The 16856-nt window shown below is 42.7% G+C and overlaps 1 protein-coding gene across 3 annotated transcripts in view; it reads right to left on the reverse strand.

The window, feature by feature from the left end:
• Slc20a2 (solute carrier family 20 member 2) overlaps positions 1-16856 on the reverse strand; it is an 89051-nt gene that overhangs the window by 46893 nt on the left and 25302 nt on the right. The window contains exon 2 of one of the 3 annotated variants that reach the window (XM_055593312.1): positions 13658-13731. The exons of the other annotated variants lie outside the window; for them this stretch is intronic. The gene's annotated coding sequence lies outside the window, so the exon portion shown is untranslated. The remainder of the gene's footprint in view (positions 1-13657; positions 13732-16856) is intronic. 3 annotated transcript variants of the gene reach the window in all.

Here is a 16856-nt window from a genome sequence, read left to right on the forward strand (position 1 = left end):
GTGCTGGCTGGCCAGTGAATTCCCGGGATCCCCTGCCCTTCCTGCTGTGCCCTCCACAGGGCCTTCAAGTTCGTGCTGCCACACCTGGCTTTTTATGTGCGATGTGAATTAGGGAAGTCATGTTTGCAAGGCAAGTGCTTAATAACTGAGAGCCCTTTCTTCCACTTTTATGTTACTATCAGTGTATTTCATATTGGCTCGCATTTCTCAATGATTCTGCTCATTTTTCTTCATTCTTTTTATTGTTCATAATTGTCAAATTCGCTGAGTATTCTGCTAACTTCACTACATAATCTTTCTAATTAAATTTTACGTTTGATTGATGTTCTTTTCAACTCCTGAATTGTGGCTGATTATATACACTATTAAGTCTACTGACTTAATAATGTTTAAGCACACAATTCAATAGTATCTGCAGCTCATCAACAGCATGCACGGACATTGTCATTTGTAAAACTAAAATCCTATACCCATTAAACAACTCTCAGCTCTCTTCCCCCTCAGTCCTTCACAATCAACACCACACATTTTGCCTCTATGAACCTTACCCAAGATTCTCACATGAGCACTCACAGAGCGAGCTGTTTCGTACCTGACCACTGAGCTATGCAGTTTGTGTAAGGCCAATAGCATTCACTTGTCACTGTGCTATTTTACTCACCAGGTTGTCTTCAGAGATCAGCCATGTTGTAGTACATGGCAGAGTTTCCTTCCCGAGACTGAGTATTTCCATGTATGTGTACACCAATTTTATTTATCTAGTCACCTACCTATTATAATGGGTATACAAATGGGCTATTATAATGGGTATACAAACACTGGTTCGATGCCAGGCTTTCTTTCACATAGGAGTGGACTGCTAGGTTATTCTATTTTTAAAATTTTGAGAAACTCCCATAGTGTTTTCTAGCAGCCTCACACTTCAATATTCCCACCAACCATACCAATTTTTCCAGATCCTCGCCAATGTTGGTTATTTTTCTGTCCGTTTTGTTTTTTATATATACACAGATATCCTAATAGGTTGAGGAGACAAAGCACTGTGGTTTTAATTTTCCTTTCCTCAGTGGTCAGGGAGGTTTAATAGTTTTCACATGGTGGCTGGCCATTTGTTTACTTGAAGAGATGTCTGCTGCCTATTTTAAAATCAAGTCATCTGCTGTTTTATTTTTTTTAATTGTTGAATTGTATTTTTAAAATAATGTATTTGGAATACTAATCTCATTATTAGATAAATGATCAGCAATATTCTCTTTGAGTCTACGGGGGTATCTCTTTACTGTGTCCTTTGATGTATAGAAGTTTTTTATTTTTATGTAGTCTAAAAATAATGTTGCCTATGCTTTTCATTTCATATCTCCACTTAGTTCATATATGTGTATATATACTGGATATAAAAATATTTGGTATTTGAATGAGAATGCTCCCCCCACCCCCATAGAAGTACTTGGTCCCCTGCTGGGGGCACTGTTTGTATGCATGTTGGAGGTTTAGCTTTGCTGGAGGAAGTTTGCCACTGGGGTGGCTTTGAGGTTTCAAAGCCATGAGTCATTTCTAGTCCATCCTCTCTGCTTCCTACTGTGGTTTAAGATGCGAGTCCCGTTTCCAGCTCCAGCCATCCTGCCTTACTGCTGCCACTGTAAACTCTTATTGGCCTGGAATTGTAAGCACAAATAAAAACTCTTCTATAAGTTGCTTTGGTGATAGTGTTTTATCACAGTAATAGAAAAGCAACTGACTTATACAGATATGTATTTGTGTGTGTGTGTGTGTGTGAGAGAGAGAGAGAGAGAGAGAGAGAGAGAGAAGGGAGAAGGGACTCTAGCCAGCCCAAGCAGAGCAAACACGGCTCTGGCAAGCCTTGCCCTTCTCCCCCATTCCCTCTGCCTTGTTAAAAACCATGAGATTACAGTCCTAAAGCTGGCCACCAAGGTCTGTTCCCTTATTTAGCCACTTTCTCTTCTTGCGGCTGACTACCAAGGTCCAGCTATCAAAAGCTCATCTAATTAACACACCGGCTAAAGTTAACCACCTTATCCTAACACAGGGTCTCTCCTTTCCCCTTTATAATCTGCCATTTTTCCAGGTGGCACCTGTGTCTCCTCTCCAGCCAGAGACAGTGCTTCCCTTTGTTTCTCCCCTTGTCCATCTCCCATCTTTGTCTCCTAGTCCCTGCCCTTTGTCTCTGTGGGCTGAGAACTTGGTCTTGGGGACCCTGAACTAATACTGATCCCTTCGGTGTGCGCGTGCATGTGTGTGCAGCATGCCAGTGTCATCTTATCTCTAAAATAACTTATACAATATTTATTTAGTTTGTTGGTTTTTTTAATGCTTTTAAATTTCATTTTATTTTTCATCTATTTAATTACTTTACAGCCTTATCCCAGTTTAGTTTTTAGAACATATTTATAGTGGTTAATTTAAAAGTCTTGTCTGCAAAATTCAGTTTTAGAGTGTCCTCAAAAACAGTTTTACTGTACCTAGACATGTATCACACTGTCCAAATTTCTTATATTTCACAATATATTGTTGTTGTTGAAAACTGTCCCTTTCAGAAAATATGTATTTCAACTCTAGGTACTAAAGCCCCCGCTACTGGTGTTTGGGCCTTTTTGTGTGTTTGTAGATTTCTGTGAAATCTGCCTCCCCACAGCATGTATCACTGTTCAGTTTTTGTCGTTTATTTTTGTATCACTTGTGGGGCATCAGAATGCACTTACTGGTCAGAGGTTTGCTACGACTTACTGGATAGCTGTTTCCTCTGACAATGAAATATTTCATCCTGCAGGGAAGCTTCTTAAGCAGGACGGTAAACAACTCAAAATGGCTTCGGGAGGTTCCTGAAACAGAACAGATTCACTAGGCTCCGCCCTCCCAGAAGAAGCAGTAAAGAAGGGTGAGGGTTTCTCGTAGGCAAGCCCAAGTGCAAAGAAGACTCTGTGACCAGACCAGCTGCCGGGACGAAGCAGAAAAGAGCTGAGCTGCCTGGCAGAGTTTTGTACCTACCGAGTCCCTTGAAAAGGTCACTCTCACCTGTTGAGCTCCCTGCAGGCTGTGCAGTGTGCTGCAGGTCCCCAGCTTTGTGAGTTGTCACCCATGCTGGGGTGGGCCTGGGTGATGCAGTTGTTCTTGAGTCATTTCTGTTCCTGTAAGTAACTCCAGTAAAATTCATTGGTTTACCAAGTTGGACTGTGGTCTGCTGTGGACTCCTTATCTGGGGTGAGCTGAGTAGATGTCGTGTATGCGTGTGTGTGTGTGTGTGTGTGTGTGTGTGTGTGTACACACGTGAATAGCATCTCCCAGAAAGTCTTGTCACACAACACTACCCTTTTAATGAGTTAAAATTTCACATCTTACCATGGTATATATGACCAAGGCTTGGCTTATGGAACCCAGGGTGCAGGAAAGGCCTGAACACAAAGGGCAGCACAAAGCTGAGAGCTTTGTGATTCAGTGATTAATTCAGTGTGGTTCAGTGATTAAGAGCACTATTGCTGTTCCAGAGGGCCCATGTTTGAGTCCCAGTGTCCACTTGGCAGCTAACAATCATCTGTAATTCCAGTTCTGGCCTCCGAGGCCAGTCATGCAGCACGGTGCTTAGAAACACACGCAGGCAAAACACTGATACACATAAAGTAGAAAGAAATAAATCTAAAATTAAAGGCAGCACAGTGGTGTTCTTTGGGGAGATGGAATTACTATGTAGTCAATCCATGGTAGTGGCCCTAAAAATCTGCATGTATAAAAGTTTACTGATATACACCAGATAAGGGGAATTTTCTTATGCAAGTTAAAAGGTAGTCAGTATTTGTGTGTAGACTTCTGAACCTGCTCTGCTCCTAAGAGTTGACTTTAGTTCTGTACTGAATTCCCAGATGCTGAGTATTTAATATTCCCTGGGGAAGCAGACAACAAAATCTTCCTTGTTATTATACCACTGCTTCCTCAGAATATAATAAAGTTTCCTTAAAAATTATTCTAATCAGCCGAGTGTGGTGGCACACGCCTTTAATCCCAACACTTGGGGAGGCAGAGGCAGGTGGATCTTTGTGAGTTTGAGGCCAGCCTGGTCTACATAGTGGACCCAGGACAGCCAAGGCTATATACAGAAACCCTGTCTCAAAAAAAAAAAAAAAAAAAAAAGTTCTAATGCTTAGCAGTGAATACAGTAAAGTCAAACTCTCATGCTTGATTGTAGGTTAAGCTCTGGGTCATTATCTTTAGGTAAAAGTCTAGGTTTATCTGTTACTTGCAAGTCTAGCAGATTGCTGTGACTTAAAGAACAAGGAATTCCCAAAGAAACGTAATCAACAGAGGAGATGGCCAAAACAGGCCTGACAGAAAAAGGCATCTGGCTGGACACTCCTCCTCAGACCCCCACCTCTGCCCAGTAGGCCGAGGCAGAAAGCAGCACAACATTCAAGGGCTTCTCTCTCCCTGCTCCAGCTGCCACTTTAATTTCAGGTCAGGTCTACAGTAAACACTCTTGTGGAAAAACCTTTGTAAAGTTGAGCTCAGCGGGACTCCTAACTATATGTGTGTTCGCTACGTTCACAGTTTGTATTTCTACTTTCAGTCTTCAGAGTGAGGCAAAAAACAAACAAAATGCAAACAAACATAAACAAACAAACAAAAAACCCACACTGAGATCCCTTCTATTTTTTTCTTCCTCCTCCTCCTACAAAGCCTTTTTCACTTGACAGCTCCCAAGCATGCTTGGCTGCTTTGTCCATCTTGAAGAGGTAAAATGTTTCACTTTCCTTCTTTCCATTTTTATTTGTTTTGCTCTGAGCTACCTAACTTGTAAACATTTCTCTTACTAAACTTTAAACATCTGCTCTTTGCATCTCAAGGTACCATTTCACCTCGCTGTGTTTACAGATTCAGGAGAGCTGTGCAACTGCCCGTGGTGATGCTCCTCGCGGCACTGGGCAGAACTGACTGAGGGGAGAAGTCCTCTGTGAAAGGGCTACAGCTGTTGGTAGGCAGGGGTGAGATGTGCCTCGGCAGGGATCCACACGCTGGAAATAGTGGTTAGGCGATTTGCTCCTCTTACCCTTTAGCACAGCCACTTGGCATATCTCCTGAGGTTCAGGGCACATGATTCCACCACTTCTCACTTTAATCCTTACCCTGAACTATGGTTCTTGGCCAAATTCAAATAGATAACCTAATAACAGAGCTACTATTTTAACTGGTTTAAAAATACGCTGGGTCCCACCTTCTTCCTTTGCTCAGATGCTACTGAGTGTGACATCCTGGTCATGTGAGATGGGCCTGGAGTTCACATTAGGCGCACAGCAGCAGTGAGTTCAGACTCGTGGTAATCACCTCTAGTGCTGCAGATCCACCTGAGCAGCCACTGCCACATACCCATGAGTGGGGTAGCCTCTTCCCAGGGGTCAGCAAAGTCTCTGCCTTAAAGGGCAGGTCAAGAATTCGAAGGAGAGCAAGGAGGGGAATGTGCAAGGTTTGAAGGGAGGAAAGGGAGGGAAAAATACTGCAATTAAGTTATAACCTCAAATATAAAATTTTAAAAAAGTAGGTCAAATTTTTCATTATGAAAATAATAAGTACTTATAGAAAATAAAACCATGAAAAATGTTTCTAGCTCACTGCTGCAAAGTAGCCACCACTAAAGTTTTGTTCAGTGAACAAGCTTTGTCAGCTGGGTAAGGCATTACTTACATAAGTTCCTAATAGTTGTCTAGACATGCTACAATCTCTACAACCATAGACATTAGGTGTAGAGTAAAGGAGCAGGGGTAGGGGAGGAGCACCCACGAAAAGGTGAGTAGAACAGAACTTAGAGATGGGGTGGGGAATGCAGTAGGGGAATTAAAGAGGGAAACGGGCATTAAAGGAGGGAATATAGAAAGGGGCAGTTAGGGCTAAGGGTCATTTGAGGGGTCATATGGAAACCTACTACAGTAGAAGCTTCTTCAAATATATACAGAGATAAAGGAACTCTAAATAAAGTCTCTCACACACATCCAAAACCAACCAACCAACCAAAAACGGAAGAAGAAAAAGCCCCAACTGGACACCTCTTGTGTCCCAAGTGAAACCTCTAGTGGCTGAAAGTTGTTGGCCAAAAAAGTGCCATGGAAACCCCCAAGCAATTGTGGTTATTGCCAATATTACTGGTTCTCCCCAGGAACTGATGGTTAAGTCGCTATTGCTGAAGACAACATTTCCATATTTCATTGAACACAGGTCAGGCTGGTACCTAACTAGAACCTTCACCCCACCCCTGCTATGGCCTGATGTCCACGGTACTGGAAAGTGCTCTGCATGCTACCCGGGGAGAAGGGTAAACACCAAGCCAGCAACAGAGTCTTCAGTCTACAGCGCTGACCTGCCTGCTTGACATGCTGGTGTAGTAGAGGCTCAAGTGCTATGAGCACCCATTATCTGCTTAGACTTAAGGCCCACCTCCCGAAACTGTTCAAGTATCTGAGACCACCTACATTAGGGACCTTGAGGAAAACCAAATACTACTGTTTTGCTAAAGATACACGGCAATAAAATGACTGCTAACATTTTGCTATACCCATAGATGAGGGTCTCACTCAGTCATCACCAGAGAAGCTTCCTCTGGAAGGTGGTGGGAACTAATCACAGAGTCCCATTACTGGACAATGTGTAGAGAGTCAGAGACCTTGGATTACTCCATCCTAAATAGGATGTCTTCACCAACCCCACCCTCCTCAGGGGTCAGAGATCTATGTGGAAGAGGAGGCAGAAAGATTGCAAGAGCCAGAGGGGATGGAGGATACAGAAAACAGTGTTTCCGGGCATAGCGGGACTGGTACACATGAACTCAGACACTGTGGCAACAGGCACAGGGCCTGTACAAGTGTAAGCCAGATGGGGTCTCAGTACCGACCGGGCAGCGAAAATGAGCTTTCATCCCTAACCAACTGAAAACCACTAGCGAAGGAAAAGTTAGTTTTTTCCAATGGCGTCTCACTGGATATACAAACCCCACACCCCAAAGGAAAAGGCCATTACAATAAGACCTCAGTGGCATTTTTGTAGATTTTTTTTTGTCTCATAGTGCTTTGCTTTGATGCTTATATATTATTGTTTCCTATTATGTGTTTGTGTGGGCGTGTGTACATTTGTGTTTGTGCTTTTATTTTCTTTAAAAAATCTTTGTTTTCCACAAAGAGAAAGAGAGAGAGAAGACGGGGAAGATCTGGGAGGAAATGGGGAGGAAAAACTATGATCAAAATATTGTATGAAAAAATATTTTCAATTGAGAAAAGTTGACTAGAGATAATGACTGCTTACATTCGGTACAAAGCATTTCCCTCATGTACATACATATGTACAGGCAAACACACACATATATATACACACACACACATGCATACATGCATGCATGCATAGATGTGTTCTCTCTATGTAACAGGTCTGATGCCCATGTGAACTCGCAGAGTATATGGCAGCATGCACAGGGCCGGGTCAGGTTCAAGCCATATAGGGACGCAGCACTAAGAGCGGCATGTGGGCATGAGCTTCCATCTCTACCCAAGAAGCTAGCTATCTCCAAGATCTATGTTAGACACGGCTTCACTCGGTCCTTTCTTTTTCACTGCAATCATGGAAAGTCTTGATTGTACTAAAAGCTAAACAAAGTAATAGATAATCTCAAAAGTTTGTGTTTTCAACCCAAGACAAATCCTTTAAGCAAAAAACTGTAAAGAAGGAAAGGGCATAGACATCACTAAGACGCATTTACATTACACTACTGCAAAATAAAGTTGGGGGCAGTGCAGGGTACTGTTAGAAGCCCCATCACAGGAACAGGTCCTAAGTGAACAGTACCTTGTAACCTGCTAGTTTTACTCACTATACACAGGATATCATCATTTCAAATGCTTTACAGTTTCACACTACTGGGCATTATTATAGATTCGCCTTTACACTATTCTTTTTGCAGCATCTTATTGAATTACTAGGTAATTCTTACTTTTTCTAATAATAAGAAGCTTTTTCCCCAAGCCTCTCCATTCAAGTCCTTCAGTATACAACTGTAAGGAAGGAAGGCTTATTACTCCAAACCACACGCTACTTTTATTTTTAATGGAACATACATAAACTGGTTTTAAACTGGTTTTTGAAACAACTTTATTTTTCCAAGAAAGAAATATCAAAGAAGAATGACTATTCAGTAGCTCCTCTTTGTACAGAAATGAAAATTGCCTTGTTTTGAGGGGAGCAGGCATGACTGGGCCAGACCTGGAGACATTTGGTCATCAGATGCTGTTCTCTGAGTGGCACCCTGGTTCCAATAACAGCCCTTTGACTTCTATCATTAAGAGCTTAATGATACATCTGAATTTTTTTTAACCTACTGGGTATGTAGTTACTGAGATTTCATGGGTTTTAAGACTCACACGGAATGCTAGAAATCAGTTCTTTATGACTTCTGGGTTGGTGAGACCCTTCTCTGTGTGTGACCACTGTGTTCCCAGGGTTTTGTATATTCTGAAACTGACACAGATGTACAAAACCAAACCAAACATTTGCAGCTTGATGCCTGGGGCTTTTCCATAATAAGAGCCCAAACCAGAGTAATTATATCAAATATTTACACTTCCTGCTATCCCGCTACATCTCTTCACAAAAAAAGGTAGAGTTTGAATTAAACTGTCTTTATTCTCCTTTTCACTCTAAGGGCATTTAAAGTTCTGAAAATATGTAATTAATTATCTTATAAAAGCCAAAGCTTCTACCTATCCGCTTTCAAGTGCTAAAATCCTAAGCCATAGCTCCCTGTCTAAGGGAGGGGATGTTCTTTTGGCTACAGCGGTGCTGCTCATCTGATACTTTTAAAACAGAACTAGAAATCAGGCCCTCACAAGGCCCTTTCTTCATTATAATCACAAAACGCTTTGTACTAAAGGCCAGACAAGGTGTTTATGTTTCAACCCCAGACAATTCCCTCAAGCAAAACTGCAAAGGAGGATGTAAGAAAGGGCAAAGACATCACTAAATCCAGATGCCTTCACATGACCTATGAAAGAATGGCAGGGACCGGCACCAGGACTGGCTGGGGCAGGCTGTGAACTGCTACTTTCTCAAGTCAACAGAGCTCACAAAATTCAAGAACAGAGCCTCGGTGCCTCTGACATGTTGACTGAGTAACTCAGCTCCCAGTGCCTCCCCTAGATGCAGTGCTGGATTATTTGCTACACAAAAGACTGTCAAGTTGAAATAAGTCCTTATCCCCTGCCTCCACTGGAGGCCTGGTGCGTCATACTATGCTTATGCCCTCTTCAGGTCTTTCTAGAGTGCTACCTACTTCTGATGATGGATTTTCACACAGTGTGTTACCCACTGACTCTCTTCTCTTCCAGTGGAAGGGTAGGAGCTGGGAAACTAGTTAAAGCCATGCTTTGCCCATAGTCACCCCTCTTCTGACATGGGCTTCATGAAGACAGAGACGGATCTAGTCAACAGTATATGACATAGTGGCCATGTGCTAGCATTCGGGTGGCTGTGACAAAGTCAACTGGGAAGGGGGCTACCTTTTTAGCAACAGTGCTAAAACCTACTACGATACGTCTGATAGCACATTACCATTCTCATCTTATTGTTTTATATCCTCATTTAAAATTGGTGCTGCTGGAGAGATGGCCTGGCTGGTTCTCTAGAGGGCCTCAATTCTGTTTCCAATACCCATATCAGGCTGCTCGCACTCATTACTAACTCCAGCTCCAGGGTATCTCATGCCCTTTTCTAGACCCCATGGGCACCTACACACACATGGTACACACTCACCAACATACATACACACATGCATATAAATAAATTCTTTTCTAAAAAAGTACTATGAAGGCGAGGATGTACTTCAGTAGTAGAACACCTACTTTTAGCATGGTATGAGGCCCTGGCTTCCATTTCTAGCACAGAAAGCAAAACCAAAATAAACAACAACAAAACCCCACAAAAAAAGGCCCTATCTTAATTACTGAGTTCAGAAAAGTCAACGCAGTATTTTCCAGGTTAAATATTAAATGGCCCAAAGAAATCCAGAGCCAAGTCAGGGTTAGAAGGACTTTGAGAGGTCATTCATCTCCTGACTTCAGAAAGAATATTAAAAACATTACAAATAAATATAAATGCAGGTTTATATGACTCCAAGGAGAAAAGTTTACAGTTTTCAGCATCTGTGTCCTGCTTTTGTGATACCTTTCTTCCTGACCCTTGTGCAGTGGACATGGGGATCACCCTAGGGGCTTGTTAAAGCAGCCAGACTCTGTCCTCAGGTCTTGGTGGGCCTGTGAAGCTCTGGGGGTTCCCAGGCCGTGCCGATGTGGCTAAAGGCAAAGCCACACGGTGGCAACCACAGTATCTGACCCCTTACATTCCAAAGGGGAGCAGAGAGCAGCTATTCATCACTCTTCTTCGAATGGATGCACATATGTATTTGAGCAAAAATCCAAGAGTCCCTCGGCCGTTTCTTCCTCCCTTCCAGGCTAAACAACAGAAGTCTGTAACCTCTTATCATAGCTATAATTTCTAACCCTTGGGTTTTTTTTTTCTCTTTCTCTTTTGAGGTTCTTTGTTGATCTCTCCCAGTCTCTTTCAGATGTAGAGCCATAAACAAGACACAGAACCTGAGTCAGAGACCTGCCACAGCTGGTGTAAAGAACAGAATGATTCAGACCAAATCCTTGTGCACACATTCATCAGACTTTTGTACCCAAGCCTGCCCTGGTAGCTCTCCTGTGTCAGGTGCTTGTGGCTCACAGACCTTCACAATGCTTATCTTCTGAGAAACGCAAGTCTCTATCTCGAAAAACCAGGTAGATGACCCAGCGTCTTCAGACAGAGCAGGGCCAGGTGACATCCAGGAGAAACACAATAAAATAAGCCAGAACTCCAGGTCTAGAGAGTTTACCAGAGCAGACTGCTTTTCACTTGTCCTTAGATGGATGCTACCACCCAACAATAGCTTCAGGGGAAGTGAAACTTCAATGCCTCCTTTGGTGGCAGGAAGGTGAGAAAGAGTTGATAGTTGGGTCCTGGGAGGCCTCACTTAACCCCAGCTGCTGCCTAGAGCAAAGTTGCACCAGGACACAAAAGCCCTTCTGATCCTATGTTGGGATTGCCCAGATAAACTGAAGGCTTCTAAGCCCTCAACACAACTCTCGCTCTCATTTCCCACTTCTCTCTTCTCGTGTTGTCTCTTTGCCAATTTGTTTACTGCGCGTCAGGCCCCCAGTGTTGTTGCTGCTGACGCTCAGCACGTGAGCTCTCTGCGAGCAGGAACTGTGCTCTCTTTGTGCATTGTCCGAGCTGTGGAGGTGCTTAGTGCATGCTGAACAACAGCAGCGCTCCCAGCATTTCCCAGAAACATCAGCATTCTTCCCAGAGGTCAGCTGTTGACTGTAGTCTACACAGGCACAACTGAAGGCTTCCCTCTTTTCACTTTACGTAACATAGCGGAAAGTAGGTACCCCACAACCTTTTCTGCCAGATTGCCTTTTCAGAGAGAATGTTCCAGGGATGTGATCATCAAGCAAAGGCAACCTGCTATAGAATGCAGTTGCCTGGACCCACACAGACATGCTACTGTCTGAGTAACACCCTGGTGTGGGCTCTGGGGAAGCAACTCAGAGGGTAAGAGCTTTGAGGGCTTGGATTCTGTTCATAGCCCCACAAGGACCAACCAACCAGCTAAGCAGACAGCTTGTGAATGAAGTGGAGCCAGGCAAAGGCTTCCTGCTAAGCTCAAGGCAGAAAGCCACACTCTGTAATTAAAGGAATGAGAAGGTAAATCTACTGCCTCTGCAGGCCAGGTCCAAGCCTCTGGACAGCAAGAAGCTAGGAGGAAGGTGAGAGGGCGGGCAGCTAGTGAGAGCAGCTCCCACAGGGCCCGAGGGCAGATCTGGAGCAGAGAGGCAGCAATGCCCGCAGCTCCAAGCTGGCCTCTTTCTGCAGTATGGAGGCTGCCTGTGTTTCTTAGCAGTGACCTCCCATTTGTGGCCACTTAGCTGAGCTCACTGTGATCTGTTCAATTCTAAGTCACAACAAACCAACAGAGCTTCCACTCATGAGGAATCTCTGACCAGCATCCCTTCATGGGACAGAGGATACAAAATACCAAAGAGAATCTTGGAACCAGCCAACACATGAGACCCAGTACCACCACTCACGTAATTCTACGTTGAAGAACTTTTGCGTTCACTGGGATGGCTCTCACGGCACAGCAAACACTGACGCACCCTCTGGAAGTGTCTGTGAGCATTTTAACAATTTGCCCTAGAACACATGCTTTGCACTAACAGATAAACCTCTTTCTATCACATTAAAAGTGGATAAATGCTAATCAGCTTTTCTTTGGGGCAGGATTAAAAACTAAAACGATCAAATTAATTTTAGCTTGAAAACTAGCACAGCTACAGCACACTTCTAAGGATGGTTTTCAGGGGTACCACGGCTTCCTGGGAAGGGTGATGGTAAGGTTGAAAGCTCTCACACTCTTGTGACATGAAGGCTCTGCTGGGACAGGGTCCCTCTGCTCAAGATGACATGAGTGACTTTTCTGTTATACTTACAGATTTCTCTTCTGCTCAGAAAGCTAAGCTTCAAAAAATGTTTCTATCTAAAAATAGCCTAGGAATTCGGTTCTATTTTCAATTCTTACATACTTTTCCTACTCAATGCACCACAGAAACATTTCCTTTCATTGTTGACACCTTATGTCATTTGTACTTAAAATCAAGCAATACATAACGACAAAGAAGCCTTTAAACACAGATTTGCAAAGTGGGGAAATGGCATTCACAACAGTAGCCCTAAGCTGATCTCTCTTCCCTTAGAGTGGGAACACAACTGTTTCATTAAAAATCTACATTCCTAAATCGGGTGCAATTTACGTGTTAACCGATAAAGAAATTTCCTTCTGGTTCTGTGATATAAACAAGTTGCCTGATTTGAAGGCATTCTACTCTAAGTGTCAACGTGGTTCAAACTAAGCAAGTGACTTGTGTTTAATTTAAAGTAACACTGAAATCTTCCATTTGCTTCAGTCTAGGTTTGAGATAGGACTGAACAGACTGAAAAGCAGGTAAGAGTTTGAGATCCTGTGGAGAATTAAGCCAACAAAAGCACCTTAAATCATTCTCTAAAACCTTCCTTATGAAGCTTTTTCCTTAGAAAAATAAAGGTCTATTTTTAAGCATAAACTCTTCCTTGAAAAGACTTTCCATCTATACCTTTAGCAAGGCAATGCTTGATATTCTCCTTTCTGCCGTGTATCCACTCAAGGGGAGTATTAACTTTTAACAATTTTCCCCAACAGTTACTACCATAGAAAATAAAGTTTAGAGATACACTGTAACATTTCTGTGTATAGAAACCATTTCTTCTAATCCAACATTTTAACATACAAATACCGGTTAATCTACTTTTTTTTTGTTAAAAAAAAAAAAAAAAGATAAGTGAAAATCAAATATTTTCTCCAGCAAAAAGCTGAGTAAACCAAGGTGCTCAGGGCAGTGCCCATGTAAATAAAACACTCTGCCACCGTTCTGATACTAGCTTTCCCAAGGCATATAAAATTACCATGATAGTCACTTTAGGAAGATTTAAGGTACGAAGAACAAAGAGAAGTCTTAAAAATTCCCAGAGTACTCACAAGTAGTTTGAAAGGAAATCTGAGCCACAATTCTTCAGAAGTCTGTTCTCCGGATCATAAACACAATCTTTCGTCTGAAATAGATACCTATCGCGTTAGGCCCAGAAGTCACATTTCAGCTTACTAACTTCTACTTGGGTAAACAGTTTTACAACTCATAGAACAAACGCTGGCTAAAATTAACTGCAGCCGAGCAGCAGGCAGGAACATGCTGGTTTGCATCATGTGGGCCGGGATTTATTCACTAGGACAACACTGGTGTCCTCTTTAATGGGAATCTAGCCAAGGGGTGTGCCCTGCCGAACAATGCACAGCATCATGATTGCGCTAATGACTGAATTCAGTTGGATGCCACTGGCTTTCTTTAAATCGGCTCTGCAAGTACCGACAGAGAAAATGTACTAAGGTCTTTCCCATAACCGGCAAGCACCTGATTTGGAGCACATTCAGAGCAGACAACCTTGGCAACACGGTGGCCGTGCTGCCTGCTCTTCGCGGCACATCTGGTGAGATTACCCACTAGCTTTCTGCTTTTCTTCTGTGCTTCCCAAGGAGGTGCTGTGAGGACACACGCTCCCTTAGGAAACAAACACCACAACTGAGAACACACATCTCCACTTTACAAAATGCACTTTATAGTGTATTTCACTGTGCGGCTGGCTACACATGGAAAAACTGTCTTCCACGCGAACAGATGATCATTCTCAAAGTATACTGAAACCCAAGCACACAGCTCAAGACTCCAAGAACACAGCCAAGATTCAAAAGAAAATCAGAACACACTGCATTGTTTAAGCAACACAAACGCTCTCAGTAACTACAACGGAGAAGGTCTTCCACGGATGATTCAGACTGCTTGGCTTGAGGTATTTCAGTCCTGATGGCATATTGTGCCCTGAATAGGTACTTCATCAATCAAACCTCCAGTCACCACCCCTTCCAACAGATGCAAAGTAATTCAATGGCTGGAAGGCAACTGGATTACAGCATCTTCCTCCAACCCCTCTATGACATGACTCCGTATTAACAGCATACCTAGAACCGTACATATCTTACCAGAGCTGCTTGTTCTCATAATTAAAAAATGTCATGTTAGCCTCGACCTCAGGGTCTGGGTTCAGGGTCTTCAGAATCTTCCTCTGGAGCAGCGGTTCTCAACCTTCCAAATGCTGCAAACCTTTAGTACAGCTTCTGGGGTTGTGACCCCAACCATAAAATTATTTCGTTGCTAACACTGTAACTGTAATTTTGCAATTAATGAATCATAAAACAAATACCTGAAATGCAGGATATCTGCGATGTGGCCCCAAAGGGTCGCAACTCACAGGTTGAGAACCTTTGCGCTGTATCATTGAGTCTACAGCATGGATCATTAAAACACAGCCAGACTCTTAAAAAGCACAGCCCATCCGTGACAAACATGCCAAAAGTTGCCAACGGCCAGCCAGCTTTTGTTGGCATAAACTGGTAACTGCTAATATCTTCCTTGTGTTGCTTATAAAAACTGCTGGCTGCACCTGACATTCTGTCCCCACGCACAACCTGGGCTGCTGCTGTTCTCTAACACACGTTATACCCTCTGTAACCCAGCTGGTGTGTGCTCTGTGTCATTTCACCCAAAGTTCCCAGAGGTGGCATTGCCATCCTGTGATGAAAGACAGGAAGTTATGCTAATCAGAGGGCTGACCTCTGACAATACAATTGTTTTCAGCAAACTTACTCTACAGTCCTTAAGGCCAAAAGAGGGTGTTGTGAGGCTAATTTTGACAGAATTATTATGATCCAAAAATGCCTATGTTTGGTAGAAAGTTCTATTAGCAAAGCCTCTTCTCTGTTCTAATCTAGTGAGAAAAGCTGGACTGACCTATGCATCCATCAGGTTTTGCACGGTAGAGGACCCAGACTGCACTGTGAGGTCTACTTTGAGGCAAGAAATTCTGAGCAGTTCTCTGGTTCCCCCTATGTCAAACACACTAAGTACGAGTCTGTTTCTTCTAATAGCAGCCACACCTGCTTGGAAATGCAAGGACCAAAACCTGCAGGGAAGATAGTGCACCCTTTAATTTACCTCAGACACTTGGCTGCTTCCTCTTCATTAGTGAAAAAACTGCATGTTTCTTCTAGGTCTAGAATAGGTGTAATGAACCCCTGACATTGCAATATAGCCTGTTACCTACAAAGCTTATGTTGGACAATGTGCAGTCAAGTTATAATATTTTCCCCTTAAAAATCTCATATTTTAATAGGTTTACAGTTTTATATTGGGCCAAATTCATAGTGATCTTTGGGCTACATTTATCCTTAAAGACTAAAGGTTTTGCATCCTGCACCTCTAAAATAAACAAAATGACCTGTGTTCGTTGCTTACTTTTCTGAAATGCTAATTTTTTTTTTCATAATTTTATCAAAAAGGGGTCTGTGACCCCAGTGAAATAAAGAGCACTAAGGTTATCCTGCTAGTACTGAGGAAGAACTTGAAAGCTAAGGAGAACCAAGGAACAAGACAGTCAGGAGACAGAGGAAAACCACAGAGAAAGGGTTAAAAAAACAAAAACAAAAGAAGGGAGGTCTCCTTCCCAGGTAATGGATTCAGTTACAATATGTGGAATAACACTAGTGAGCTCCTGCTTGGGGGACAGGGATGAAAAACAGAATTTTGTCAAGGAGTTCACATGCTAGTATCATGAGACATTGCAGAGAACCAAGAGCACAGAAAGGACACAGCTCAGTTCTTAAAGGAAGATTATTTTCTGATGAAATTTAAAATTCAGGATCCAGAATTAGTGAGCATTCCATATTTTATTTTGGAGCCATTAAAGAGTCATGGATTATGAAGTGACGAAATATTTCAAAATAGTTAAAAATTACACCTGGACACAGCAACAAGGTCTTGATTCTGAGTTCGCTATATTTGATCCAAACATTCAAAGTGGTAGAACAGGGGGAATCTCAGGGTTCACAATGGTTTCCAGTTTTTCCAAGGATTCTACAAAACATTCAAAGCTTTAACAAAGTGAATGCTTAAGAAAAAAAAAAGTACTAACCCATTAGGGAAGAGGTTAATTGGAGAGAAGCTCTAGGGTTAAAATGTGAGGTACCATCTATAGTCTATGTGACATCGGGACTCTGCTGTCCTGTGTCTGCCTCTCCACGTGTTAAAAGGTGACAATAATGCTGACATCAAAGGACAGTTGAGAGC

This window comes from Psammomys obesus, unplaced genomic scaffold (assembly GCF_907164565.1).
Source record: "Psammomys obesus unplaced genomic scaffold, mPsaObe1.curated_primary_1811, whole genome shotgun sequence".
NCBI classification, from domain to species: domain Eukaryota; kingdom Metazoa; phylum Chordata; class Mammalia; order Rodentia; family Muridae; genus Psammomys; species Psammomys obesus.